The following is a 12,232-nucleotide window of genomic DNA, read 5'->3' as shown; positions in this document are numbered from 1 at the left end:
TTAACTGCAGAGTTCTTATGGGATCTGCTGCCCTCACGGCTTTAAAACGGGTTGTGATAGGGAAGGTATCCACACCCCTTATAAGGAATGCTTAGTTCACCTTCCCAGCCGATGTGGGATCAGATCTAACCCACTTTCACCCCCCATTATAGGGTTCGACGTCCCCGTCGAACACATCGACGCGTGCCCTGGCTCTGATACCAATTGTAACATCCCCCTCTGGCACGTATCACAATATTGTCCGCTTTGGGCCACTCGGCATGAGGACTTCCCAGGGGGTCACCCATCCTGGTACTACTCCCGCCCGAGCACGCTTAACTGCAGAGTTCTTATGGGATCTGCTACCCTCACGGCTTTAAAACGCGTTGTGATAGGGAAGGTATTCACACCCTTTATAAGGAATGCTTAGTTCTCCTTCCCAGTCGACGTTTGTGTCTTTGTTCCTGTTTGACCATTGGAGTAATGGAATCCTAACCGCATGTTGCGGCTCGTATCTCATTCTCGCCAGAAGAGCGGTTTCCTGATGGTCACCTCTGATTCACCGTCGTTTTTAAACGTTTTAGCGGAAACTATATGTTCAATGGATGTGGTTGAAGAAATAAGAAACTGGGAAGATTTAGCAAATACTCTAAAGTCTTGTGGTAAACTATATTGAAATGAAAACCGTGGTCTTCAAGTATTTTTGTAAAAACAATAAAAAACAAAACATTTAAATTTTGAAGGGAAGGTTTTTGAAGATCTAAAAACAGAATATATTATGATATTGTAGAAATTCTTTTTTAATTTCTATAGTATCAGAATATATCTTTAGATTTTCAAAACTTCCCATTTAAAGTTTAAGTCCTTATGGTTTAGGGTAATTTGTGTGTTTGGTCCCTAACTTATTTTTTTAACTCGAAAGATTCCTACTGTTTGTTTTTGTTATGCGTTTGGTCCCTGTCTTAGCTAAAAAAACTATTTTGCCCTTGATTTTTTAATTTATTTAGATAAACACACTCCCAACCCCACCCATTCACTTTACCTTACCTACCCCACCATTTTTTCCTATTTAAATAATAGTATTTTTAGGTAAGATAGGGACCAAGCGCGTAACAAAAACAAATAGTAGGGACCAAACACGTAATAAAAGCAAACAGTAGAGACCTTCCGAGTTAAAAAAAATAAGTTAGGGACCAAACGTGCAAATTACCCCAAACCATAGGAACCATTCGTGTAATTTACTCAAGTTTAAATGTCTAGCTTTTTATTGTTTTTACAGAAATACTTGAAGAGTCTTGTAACACTTACTTCTGGGGTTTAAATTTCCATGTAGTTTCCCGCAAAATTTTAAAGCATTTGCTAAAGTCTCCCAACTTCTTATATCTTCAACCTCATTCATTGAACATGTAGTTCCAGCGAAAACCTTTGAAAATGACGGTGAATCGGAGGTGAGCGTCAGGAAACCGCTCTTCCAACGAGCATATGAAGAAAACTGTTCAGAAGCCTTCCATATGAGGTAAACTGTTCAATAACTATAATTTGGATTGATTTAAATTCGCACAAGAAATGTAGAAAAAGTATGATGTTGCAGAGATGCAATGCTAGATTGAGGGTTTATTGCCCTAATTTTCAATTATGATTCTTTGAAGGTATATTTTAGTGTTCTTTCAACTTGTTAGCTGAATTCCATCCATTTTGATTTGGTACTCGTTGGTTCATTTGGTTCCTTCATTGAGTTTGATTTTATTCATAACCTTATAGGCATCAACGTACTGTAGTAATTTTTCTTTAGTAATTTTTCTTTCATGAGTTTTTTCATCGATGTTTATTTTATTCACAAGATTTGAATTCTGGTTCACAAATAACTTTGTTTTGGATTATATTTTCTCAAGACATGCTCATCTATATGTATAATTTTAGTTTAATTTGTGGAATATCAAACAAGTTTAGGAGAAAACTTACTACTAAAACTAGAATCTGATGTTTTAAAACACATTAATTGCCTAAAAGACCCATTGTAGACACACCTCATCTTGGGAAACTAATCTACAACTGCTGATCTAAGCCAAGTTGGTGTTGAGCTTCCACAGTGTTGTTTTTATACCTAGTGGGTGTTTGGGATAGCTTTTGAAAATAGCTTATTAGCTTTTTAGCTTATCAAAAAGCTAATAAGCTAAAAAAGTGTTTGTGTATTTAAAAAACGTTTTTTAAAATAGTTTTTTTTATAGACAAAAATAAAGTTTTCAAAAATCTAGAAAATCCCAGCTTTTTAATTTTAGTCATTTTACTCATAAAAATCAACTTTTCTTATACAAACACTTTTTAAAAACCGTTTTTCCTAAAAGCCACAAGTTAATAAGCACTTTTCTTAAAAATCACTTTTGTGATAAAAAATCTAACCCAAACACACCCCTAAATTCTCTACTTTTCTAATGATATTATAAACTACTAAAAACATTTTCTGCATTTTGTAATTGAAAACCTCAAACTATCATGCATGTGCAATTACATTAAGAAGTTCTAGTGGCTTTACATGTTAAATAAGTTGCATAATCACTTGTATTTATTTAACAGTTTGTGCTACCCCTAATTGTTTTTGTGGTTCCGCTCCTAATTAAATCACTTTTGTTTATAGGATGTGAAGTTGAGAAAGGATATAAACAATCAAGAATAATTGGACAGCTTTAAACTCATCGAATCAAGGTTAACCATATATTTTCTCCTTTATTTATTTCTCAATGAAAGTGGCCTTTGTTTTTGACTTAACCTATTCACAAATGAATGTCACTATCATTTTTGTTTATATATATTATCATTATTAGATTTCTTTCAAAGAAACTCGAAAATTACATTTTATTGGTTCTCTAAGAAAACAAATCTTTTTTTTTTTAAGTTCTAGAGCTTATTCTTCATCGAAAAAAAAAACTAAAAATATTTAAACTCATAACTTAACATTGTGAATGTTAAATATATATTTCAGATTCACCGTGTAAATTTAGATTCACATTGTGAATTTTACGAAAAAAATAATTTTTTATCGAATTTGATATAATTGGAAAAATGATAAAAAGTTATGAATTTTTGTATTTTTAGTTTTTTTTTTTTGATAAAAAATAAGTTCTAAAAGTTGAAAAAAAAAAGATTGGTTCCTCTGGTAGATGACTACATCGCTACATCGCAACGTCGTAGGTCAAGATTATGACATCTCCTCACATCTCACATTACCTATTTATCATCACCTAGTTATCATCACCTTTCTCTAATCACCCGTCGCTACCAAATATATTTATAAGTATAAAAATACATATATGGTTTAAATCACGTAAACATGTATAAATCATTCATCTAGCATAGATATCATGAACACAAATATTATGCACACATAGCGTGTAATTTATATTAAATACTTCATATCTATGTGTAAGTTGAAAGTAACTATCCACTCACTTGTTAAAGTGATGACTCGAAATTCGGACAGCGCTTCGCTTCTAACAATCGTCTTTTCCTTCGACGAAACCTAACATTATTATTGCTAAATTTTAGTCTAATATTTATTGTAACTAATTAACTCAAGGTCTATGAGCGATATTGTTTTATAAATGTTAAACAATAATTTTCAACCACTATGTACAGATAGGGGTCAGACATGAAGAACCAGAGGGCATGACCATTTTGGCATTTAAGCTGTTCTGAAATCCAGCAACCTTATGCGGCCCTTCAAACCATATTCCCCGTACCATGAGCAGTTAAAATGTATTATAATAACATTTTGTATAGTTTATAATACTTAGCACATGTATTGTTTAGAGGTTCATAATAATGATAATGAACTTAAACATAAGTTATACTTAAAATAGGGTAAGCATAACTCACTTACAAGGGAGTTTTAGCTAGGAGTCGGGCTCTGTGGGGCAGAACTTCGTCATTGTATCTTTCTAAAAAGATTCTTGTAGCGCTTCAGCGCTTACCTTACTATACTGAAACTACAGAAAGAGAAGTTGAATCACTAGGGATCGAAATGCTCGGGGGATAAGAAGAGAAATACTCTTGAATCAAGAGAATGGTGCAAGAAATATGAGAGCCTAGTGCCTCTTATTTATAGTAATTGAATTTTCAAAACACACCCTCTATAATTACATAAATGACTAAACACCCCTTTATAATACTATTTTAAATAGATTTAATGATATTTGTACTAAACTAATGTCGAAACTACTCAACACTAGTCTTATAACAACCGCATCATCGATACCTTTCTAATGATATATACATATGTATATATATGTATACGTATATATGATTTATACTTTATTTTAATACGTAAATATGCTATTATAAATTATAACTCGTTCATACAAACTCCATTTTTGACATTCTTTATATCCACACGTAGATATCAATGAGATCTACAACTTTCATTTAGACTTCATCGGCTAATTTTGATATATTTTTCGTCCATATTTTTATAAAATTAAATGATTTTGCTAAAATCATAACTCTCTCGTACGGACTTCGTTTTTGGCATTCTTTTCTCAAAATTTTTATTTTAAAGAGTAATACGATTTTCTTTTTGGTGACTTTAGCTAAAAGTCAATCATTTCTTTGTAGCTTTTTATGTTATATATTCATTGTGCGCGGCTGACTTTGATATCTTATAAAAATCATATCTAGTTCATATGGAGTCGGATTTCTACGAAATTTATATTTTTGGGATCGAGAAGAGGTGTATTTTCAAAATATATAATAATATATATGTTTTGGCGCTCTTATTTTTATGATTTACAGACGATTCGACCGATTTTTCCTATTTTATTAAATTATAATAATCATAAAATACATAATATTCATATAATTCTTCTTTATTACATCAAATATGTTACAATTGTCGACCCTAACTATTAATTAGTTAAGATTATTTATCGTAGATAATCTTCTATAAAAAAAAAATCATTTTAACGCTTGTTATCTTTAAATTGACTAGCTCGAATCTGCAGGCGTTACAATATTATCTTGAACTACGTAATTATTCAGTTTCCTAATTATCCACCAAGGATAATTCTACAAACCCTAAGGCTCCTCAAAACCATCCATAGCTTCATGGAAGGTTCTAGAATGCCTCTTGCTCAACTATTAAATAATTGCTCTTTAGTCCCTCCATTTTTATTTAATTCTTTTAATCACCAAATTAATTCTAATTAATTTCTGATTAAAAATTAATTAAATATTACTATTTCTAATTAATATAATATTTCCATAATATATTAACAAGTTATTTATTTTAATTATTAATCAAATAATAAATCATTCTCTCACTCCAAAATAATCTTGTCTAATTGTTAGGTTGGAAGGAAACCCATAATGATAGTGCTACCATCAATTCAAGATTATACCAACTACAGTTATGGGCTTAGACACCCAATCCAACAGTCTCCCACTTGGATAAGTCTGTAACTAAAACTGCTAGTATAACTTCCAAATTGATCAACAAATTGTAGCTACCAAAAGTTGTTGTCGAACTTTGATCCAGTCAGTTACGCGTCCTAAGATAAGTGATCATATAATCCTCCGTTCAGCAAGATATCATTCGGATATGAGACATGGAACATAATCAATCTCATTGTTCAATATTTTGTTTCCCGATTTCTGATTTGTAATGACATAGAACTTATAATCAAACACATCAGTCAAGTCCTGGTCGGGCCTGACACTATAAGTCAACACCAAATCACTGAGCGGCCAAAATATATCACTTTCCCGTTAAGGCAAAAAGGAAAGACAAACTTTGACTTATATGCTTGTACTATCTACTTACCAAATCATACAGAACAATACATTTTATAACATCAAGTTACTGATGCGTTTATGTATCATCAATACACAACTGATTTGTAAACCACAACTAATATATCTTTGTTTTAAAGATTATAAGATATTATCGTCTCAGAATTTCTTGTGATAAATTACATGCAGTAATTCTCTAAGTGTGGGTTAATCCAATACTTAAATCTCCATTTCAAAGTACTCATGAACATTGTAGCAATACAATTGCTATGTATAAAACCTTTTAGACAATCTATAATTCAATTCATGACAGTCTTACTTCACTACTTACTTCCAAAAGTATGATCGACTGTGGAGTTTTGAATAATCAAATTATTAGGGAAGTAAAACATGCAAAAGGAAACACAATAATAAATAATTGACAAGAGGTAGTAAACAAACTCATAGATAGTTCTCTATTATTTAATCACCAAAAGTCAATTACATTTATTTTGTTACAAGTTTCAACTAGCTATCTAACTTCTAAAACTAACATCATCTTTCAGACCAATGCTCCTAGCATGTTGAACGTGATTGACCCTACTCAGACCCTTTGTGAGGGGATATGCAGAATTCTCTTCAGATGACATCCTATTTACAACGAGGTGACCTTCTTCTACTCTTGGTTCCTTTGTTAAGACGACCGCCCCTTCATTATCACAGAAAATCTCCATTAGCTCCTTAATGGCTGGAACAACTCCAAGGTCTCCGATGAAATTCTTCAGCCAAATAACCTCATTTGATGCTTCGCTCACCGCTATGTACTCTGATTCACAAGTAGAATCAGCCATTATCTCATGTTTGGAACTTTTCCAGGTTACCACTCCTTCATTCATGGTAAACACCTAGCCAGACTGAGAACAAAAGTTTTCTCTGTTTGTTTGAAAGTTGGCATCACTATACCCAGTTACTCTCAACATATCACTGCCACCAAGAAAAAGGACCCAGTCTTTAGTTCTTCGCAGATACTTGAAAATATTCTTAACTACTATCCAGTGAGCTCTACCTAGATTTCCATGATAACGACTGACCATGCTCAAAGAAAAAGCAATATCGGGGAAAGTACATGTCATAGGCAGTTCACCTTTCTTGGAATTCTCCATGCTAAAATGACATGTACTTTCCCCGATATTGCTGAAAAAGCAATAACGACTGACCATGATAGATCCAACGACAGAAGCATATGGAACTCTACTCATTTCTGCTATCTCTGCATCAGTACTCGGGCTCTGAGTCTTACACAGTTTGGTATCACTTTATATAGGCAGTTCACCTTTCTTGGAATTCTCCATGCTAAAACATTTTAGCACCTTTTCCATGTATTTACTTTAACTAAGTCCAATTATTCTTTTACTCCTGTCTCTCAAAATCCTTATCCCTAGAATATAAGTAGCCTCTCCCAGATCCTTCATAGCGAAACACTTTCCAAGCCAAGACTTAACCTCTTGCAAAGTTGGAATGTCGTTTCCTATAAGAATTATGTCATCAATATACAATACCAGGAAGGTTACTATACTCCCACTAGCTTTGACATATACATAAGATTCATCTTCACTTCTAGAGAAGCCAAAATCTTTGACCTTCTAGCCAAAACAAGGATTCCATCTGCGATTAGCTTGTTTCAATCTATAAATTGATTTCTCAAGCTTACACACTCTATTTGGATACGTTTCATCCACAAAACCATATGTCTGACTCATGCAAACATTCTCAGCCAACTTCCCATTAAGGAAAGCGGTTTTAACATCAATATGCCAAATTTTATAGTAATGAAATGCAACAATGGTGAACATTATCTTAATAGATTTAATCTTAGCTACTAGTGAGAAGGTCTCATCATAGTCAACCCTTGGGGTTTGAGTAAAGCCCTTCACAACCAGTTGAGCCTTGAAAGTGTGTACCTTTCCATCCATATCGGTCTTCTTCTTGAAGATCCATTTGCACCCAACTTTCTTTCGACCTGGTACATTATCAACCAAATTCCAAACTTGGTTGTCATACATGGACTTGATCTTGTTGTCCATTGCCTCTTGCTATTTGGCAGCCTTAGGGCTTTTCATTGCTTACTTTTAGTTAGAAGGTTCATCCAAATTTACCAGTGTAATATCACTGATAAACGTATCACCATCTGTAGTAATATGGAAACCATAAAACTCAGGTGGCATTCTAACTCCACCGGAACACCTAAGAGGTAATGATTCATCAACTGGTTCAACTCGAATTTCTTCCTCAGATTGAGCCCTAACATCTTCAGAGGTTCCTTCATCGTTTGATTCTTGAATTTATTCATGATCAAATGTACTACCACTGTCATCTTGGCATATGATCTCTCTCTCACGAAAGACTCTTCTTCGTGATATAAAGACCGTGTTCTCACTAGGTTTGTAGAACAAATACCCAAAGGACTTTTATGGATAGCTGATGAAATCACATCTCTCACTTCGAGGTTCAACCTTGTCGTGAGTCTCTCGTCTAACGAAAGTTTCACAACCCCAAACCTTGATATGTGCTAACGAGGGAACCTTCCATGTCCACATTTCGTGAGGTATTTTGGCAACCTTCTTACTTGGGACAAGATTAAGAATATGGGTGGCAATCTCTAAGGCATACCTCTATAATGAAATTAGAAGAGAAGCTCGAATCATCATGGAACAAACCATGTCCAACAAGGTTCGATTTCACCTCTCAGCCACACCATTAAGTTGTTGTGTGGTAGGAAGTTTCAATTGTGAAACTATTCCACATTCCTTGAGGTAGTCATGGAACTCGATACTAAGATACTCGCCGCCTCTATCGGATCTAAGCATCTTTATCTTCCTGCCCAATTGATTCTTGACTTCATGTTTAAACTCTTTGAACTTTTCAAAGGTATTTGACTTATGCTTGATTAAGTAGATATAGCAATATCTGCTATAATCATTAGTAAAAGTCACATAGAATCAATTAGTATCCTTTGTGGTGGATCTGAAGGGCACACACACATTTATGTGTATGAGATCCAACAATCCTTCACCTCTTTCACAAGATCCCGTGAAAGGTGATTTTGTCATCTTACCCAATAGACAAGATTTGCATGTATCATCTGACCTTAAGTCAAATTATTCCAACACTCCATCCTTTTGAAGTTGGGTGATGCGTTTCTTGTTAATGTGTCCAAGACGACAATGCCACAAACATGCTTTTTCTAAACCATTATACGAATCAATTTGAAAAAATTATTACCTAAATTGTCTACAATCATCACAGTTTCATACACACCATCACAAGGTAAAGCTTCAAAATAAAAAACACCATTTTTATAAGCAGAAATAGAACCATTCTCATAATTAAAAGAATATCTAAAACCTTGTTTAAACAATACTTGAAAGGAAATAATGTTTTGTGTCATTTATGACGAGTATCAACAATTTTTTAAATCTAATCCTAACCCACTACTAAGAACTAAGCCATAAACTCCAATATTGGTGAAACGTAAAGATCGCCTATTCCCAATGATTAAGTTCATCCTTCTATGCTCCATGTGACATCCCCATTTTCACGGCCATAAAAGACCGATTTTGTTTATGCTTTATAAAAATTAGAGTACCTCTTTTTAATAAAAATGTGCGGAATTTGTTCCCATTGAAACATGATAAATATGTTATCATGGCATTTTCGAAGAAAAGTATTTTTATTCATTTTAAAATATTTGGGATGTCATCGTCAATACAAAAACATAAGCATAAACAAAACTTACATTCATTATCACTAGTGATTTATATCTCCTGAATCTCTCAGTGTAATGCGACTTCATATCAACACTTGTGATATAAATAAACTGAGTGGGTCAGGTTGGGAAACCTGGTGAGTACATAGGGTTTTCAACCCATAATAATATAATTATTATGTTTAATCATCAAACAGTTAACCCATTTACCCATCCCCATTATCTTCTTTACTCTTAAGGATCTACCCTAGAATCAACTATTTCTCATTCATTCATTCCTAAGGATTATCCTAAGAAACAGGCACGAAGTCCATCGTTGTCAATGACACAGCTGTCGAGCACAGCTGCTAGTTCTATCACTTAGGAGCAGCTGCCAGAATTGTGACATTCTATGTGAGGCGCAACTGCCAGTATTGTCCTTCGAGGACAAATGCTAGGGTTATCTCGTTTATTGATAGTATCATTTTCAAGAGTCCACTCGCAATACATGTCAATAGATTTTTAGAGTACACCGGTGAACACATCGTTCACAACACCTACAGGTTGCGAGTCTACTAGTGTTCCACTGGACTGTCTAGAATACTCTGTGGTTGTCATCCATACTCTGCTAGATAACCGGGCCAACATTTAGGAACAAGGCTTCTAAAATCGTACACCTCTCACCCTTACCTCATGGTCCATATCACCTCTCAACTCATCATCCAACTCATATTTCATCTACCCATGTTTTACCCAACATATTACGTAGATATAAATACATATACAGTTTAAATCATATTAAACTTGTATAAAATCGTTCATTCAGCATAGATAGCAAGTATACAGATAATATACACACATAACACGTAGTTTATATAAAATACTTCATATCTATGTGTAAGATGAAAGGGACCATGCACTCACTTGAAAAGGTGGTGATTCCGAACTCAGACAGCGCTTCGCTTCTTAAAAATAATTTCCTTCGACGAAACCTGGTATTATTACCACTAGAGTTTAGTCTATTATTCGCTGAGACTAATTAATAGTCTGACTATTATTACTATTATATAACCGTTAAACAATTCTTATATAACTCATAATAATAGCCCGAGTACTTATTATAAGTTCCTAATAACGTTACTATAATTAAATAAAAACTATATTAAAAATAGCGTAGGCGTAGCTCACTTACAACGGGCTTTATAGAAAACCGGGCTGTGCTTGGAGCAGCGTTCCCGAGCCGAAAAGCTCTTCTTCTCGGAGCCTTCGAGCACTCCGGGGCTTCTGCCTCGTGCTAGGGAGGTTCCCTAGGCTTTTCGAGGGGTTTCGGGGCTAGAGAGAGGTTCTAGAGAGCGTAAAGAGAAGAAAGAATGGGAAATGTGTGAAAAAAATGAGGGTGAGAGAGGTTCTATTTATAGGGTGAAATATGGCTGAACTTGGTGTCACATGTCACCATCTAGTGGCAAGACTTGGGGAGAAAGCAATGGCTAAGATTGTGTCACGTCACCTATTTTCGCACAACACACTTCCGACTTCTAAAATCCGTAACTTTCACATACGATCTTCGTTTTTGATGTTTTTTATATCCACGCGTAGATAAAAATAAGATCCAAAATTTTCATTTTGACTCCGTCAGCTAATTTTCGATCGATCTTAAATTTAACAGTACGAGTAGAATATAATGTTAAATATCCGCGTAAAATTCATAACTTCTACATACGGACTCTGTTTTCGTCTGTCTTTTTACCGTAGAGTTCCTATTAATGAGATATTTAATTCTCATTTAGGTCACGTAGGCCAAAAACCACTCGATCTAAAATTCGAGTTTCGGGTTGTGCACTGCTAAGCCAAATCTTAGAAAATTCATAACTTCTTCATACGAAGTCAGATTTGGACGTTCTTTTTTTGTATGTTCTTGGTTTAACATATACTAAAACTTTTGTTTATATTTACAAGGCTAAAAAGTCCTCCATCGTAAATTCACCATTTACCTCTCCCGGTGTCATCTCGGTTTTGCCGTAAAACTTCGACATAAAACTTCGACGGACCATAACTTCTTCGTTATAACTCGGATTTTGGCATTCTTTATATGTACGGAACCCTTGAGACGTATTCTACAACTTGGTTAAGATTATTTATTCTAAATAATCTTTTTTCTAAAAGTCATTTTCGACCCCTATTATCTCTAAATTGACTCGCCCGGATCTACGGGCATTACACTCCACATCCTCACTTCTTTTTAGCCCTTGAAAATCAGAACAAATATGAAATCCACATCTTGTATCAAGGACACAAGAACGAGAATATGATGATTTATTATATAAGATAGTGTAAATACCTGTCGTGGTTGGCTTCACCTTGCCATCCTTGATATCTTGCAAGTACTTTGGGTAGCTTCGTTTCCAATGCCCCTTGTCATTGTAGTAGAAACAAGTGGCCTCTTTGGGATCAAAGTCGGGGGCATCAGAACTAGATTTTCCTTTGGGTCCATTTCTTGATGACCCAACTTGGGACTTTCCCTTTTAGTTCTGCTTGGGAGGACCTTTCCTCTTTTTCCCTTTCCCTTGACCAATGGCCAGAACGGGAGCACTAGCAGGAGTGGAGGCAACACCCTTTCCCTTCATTCCCGCTTTATTTGTTCGCAGGAGGTTGTGCAATTGAGACAAAGTAGTTTCATTGTTGTTCAAATGATAGGTCAATATGAACTGATCATAACAACTTGGCAAAGAGTTCAACACTATGTCGATT

General features: G+C 34.6%; 1 long non-coding RNA gene across 1 annotated transcript; it reads left to right on the top strand.

The window, feature by feature from the left end:
* The first annotated feature begins 894 nt into the window (after positions 1–894).
* LOC145074797 (uncharacterized) lies at positions 895–3,924 on the top strand. The gene is made up of 3 exons (XR_013692117.1): positions 895–1,495; positions 2,615–2,682; positions 3,613–3,924. It is a non-coding gene; the product is annotated as an uncharacterized LOC145074797 (long non-coding RNA).
* Positions 3,925–12,232: the final 8,308 nt, after the last annotated feature.

Source organism: Lactuca serriola, chromosome 9, assembly GCF_051521515.1.
Source record: "Lactuca serriola cultivar US96UC23 chromosome 9, Lser_US96UC23_V15, whole genome shotgun sequence".
Classification (NCBI taxonomy): Eukaryota; Viridiplantae; Streptophyta; class Magnoliopsida; order Asterales; family Asteraceae; genus Lactuca; species Lactuca serriola.
This window is presented reverse-complemented; position numbering and strand designations above follow the sequence as displayed.